Source organism: Oratosquilla oratoria, chromosome 39 (assembly GCF_046742065.1).
Source record: "Oratosquilla oratoria isolate Oo_2021 chromosome 39, ASM4674206v1, whole genome shotgun sequence".
Taxonomy (NCBI): Eukaryota; Metazoa; Arthropoda; class Malacostraca; order Stomatopoda; family Squillidae; genus Oratosquilla; species Oratosquilla oratoria.
Genome location: NC_134815.1, coordinates 44663336 through 44665835, shown reverse-complemented (window position 1 = coordinate 44665835; position 2500 = coordinate 44663336). Strand labels below are relative to the sequence as shown.

Genomic DNA, 2500 nt, shown 5'->3' with positions numbered 1-2500 from the left:
TGAGTAGATACACGGAGAGGGTATGTGTGTTATGACACTGGACTAATTGGCATAGCGCCCATCTCCAGAACTTTTCTCTCCGTAAAATCACTCTTCTGTTTTACCAACAAAAATACATAAAATTATCATTTGGTATGCTGAAGGAAAACCATCTTCCTCCAGCATATCAGAGAATCCTTTCCAAAAGCTGTGGGCTGCAAATCTGTTCCGACTGTTGGAGGTAAATTAGTCCAATGTGATAATGATTTCATGAGTGTTTGTAATATGAAAGTGTTGCATTGGTTTTGTGGGAGTGTATGTGTGTGTGTGTGTGTGTGTGTGTGTGTGTGTGTGTGTGTGTGTGTGTGTGTGTGTGTGTATGTGCTGTCTGTTCAAGGCATCAGGTGAGCCTGACAGGGTGTGAATATACGTAGTTTTTACATATGAAACCTAAACAGTAGTGTCCCTTTTTTTGTGTTCACCATTAAGATTCAAACACATCTTTAGTTTAGTCTCGTTTAAACAGTTTAAATTACTGACCATCCCTGATGGAACCCAAACTCTGCGCGTCTTTTGACGTCCGCATTAGCAAAGTGGTAACATCTTAGCCTCATGGATTCACGGCCCAGTAGGATTCAAATACCAGTAAGGACGGTCGTTTACGCTTGCACCTGTGTAAGTATGGAGTAACGGTAGGAAGTTATGGGGCTTGTGGAATTTGGACATAAAGAGATGTTAGATGCTAATGAAAGTGTCGAAAAAATATTGTGAAATTTACCAAATAATGTGCTGTATAGTAGCTACTCCTGATACGAAAATCTTCAATACGAAGACTGTGTTCTTCGTTGTTACTTTTACTTCTTATTTTATGTACATATTAATACATTTGGCATAAATCCTTGTTTGGTTTAATTCAATCGTAAATTAACAGATGAAAGCACACCTGCACACGCACACACACAAACACGCACACACACACACACACACGCACACACAAAAAAAAAAAAGAAAAAAAAGAAAAAAAGAGAGAGATCTTGATTTGGGTGGAAGGGGTTTAAGAGGTCATGAGGACCAATAAAGACTAAATATCCACGGAATGTGAATAAATACAGTTTTTCATACGGAGGCAATAATACTTGGAATAACTCAGAAGGCAACATATCCAAATCTAGAGCAATACTTGAATTCAAATACAAACATCACAATATGAAAGTAAAGATATAACCCAAGCTAAGTGTGATAATTGAAGATTAAAAAGGACACAGGATTCCACAAATGTTGCGCCTTTCCTATGTACTACAAATAGGTAAATACACAAACGCACACACACAATAATCTTACCAAAGTATATGAAACTCACTAAAACAAGACAGTTCCCTCCAAGTGTAAGCGAAAGGTTATAATTCAAATGATAACAAAGAGGTGCATGCCGACAGGAGACCCTTTGGTCCATAATTAGGTCGGATGCGAAAAGAATAATGATAAATTAATAATTAAATAAAAAATAATAATATGAAAATAATAATAACAATAAAAAAACAAGTAAATAAATAAATAGGTAAATTTAGATAATAAACAAACAGGTAAATAAGTAAATAAAAATAAATGGACAGATGAATAAAAATAAGTGATAATCAAATGAATAGTAATAAATAAAAATATGAATAATAACAAACAAATAAACAAATAATATAAAATAAATGGCAGGCATTACAGCATCTTGCTTAGGTGTTTATCTAAACGAATTTTAAAGCTTCGAACTTAACTATATTGCACTGCCTCTGCAGGAAATTTTTTACGTCCATTAACTACACGGTTGGCGAAGTTGTTTCTACCCACTTCCAAATTAAATCTATTTCCTGACAGTTTGAGACTATTATTTCTTGTCGGATTCTCATTCAGTGTGAAAATTTTGTCACTTTTGATGTTGTCAATTCCCTTTAGAATCTTAAGGACCTGTATCAAGTCACCCCTGAGTCTACGCTTTTTTAGGGAAAACAGATTCATACAGTATGTGTACAAAACACGGACCTTCTACTTCAAAAGCTGAATGAAGTTCATCACAGAAAAAGAAATAGACAGTTCTTTACCATTTTTCGGCACGGTCATCATGAGAACAGATGAGAGCGTGAAATTTAAGGTATACAGAAAACCTACAAATAAGGATGATTTCATTTATTTCCTAAGTGCGCATGATATGAAAATGAAAACGGGTGTAGTAAGAGGATTCTTTCTACGAGCTCTGAGAATATGTAGCCCAGAATTCCTCGAGGAAGAATTCAATTATGTGACTGACGCGTTCACAAAACTGGGTTACCCGAAAGGTTTATTAACGTCTTTACTAACTAAAGCTAAAACGATCAGAGGAAGAAATGACAAAGAAAAAGACAAATTGAACAATCGTTACCTAGTAGTCCCGCCTTTCCAAATTCACAGACGAGTTAGGACTAGCATTAAGATCTGCTGGCTTAACCATGGTGAGTGACGCAGGCAAAAAGATAGGTGACTTAACGAAAAAGAA

The 2500-nt window shown here is 35.6% G+C and overlaps 1 protein-coding gene across 1 annotated transcript in view; it reads left to right on the top strand.

The window, feature by feature from the left end:
* LOC143020387 (uncharacterized) overlaps positions 1-877 on the top strand; it is an 11013-nt gene extending 10136 nt beyond the window's left edge. Inside the window, exon 5 of the mRNA XM_076176788.1 lies at positions 1-877. This exon is cut by the window's left edge and continues 385 nt beyond it. The gene's annotated coding sequence lies outside the window, so the exon portion shown is untranslated.
* The last annotated feature ends 1623 nt before the right edge of the window (positions 878-2500 follow it).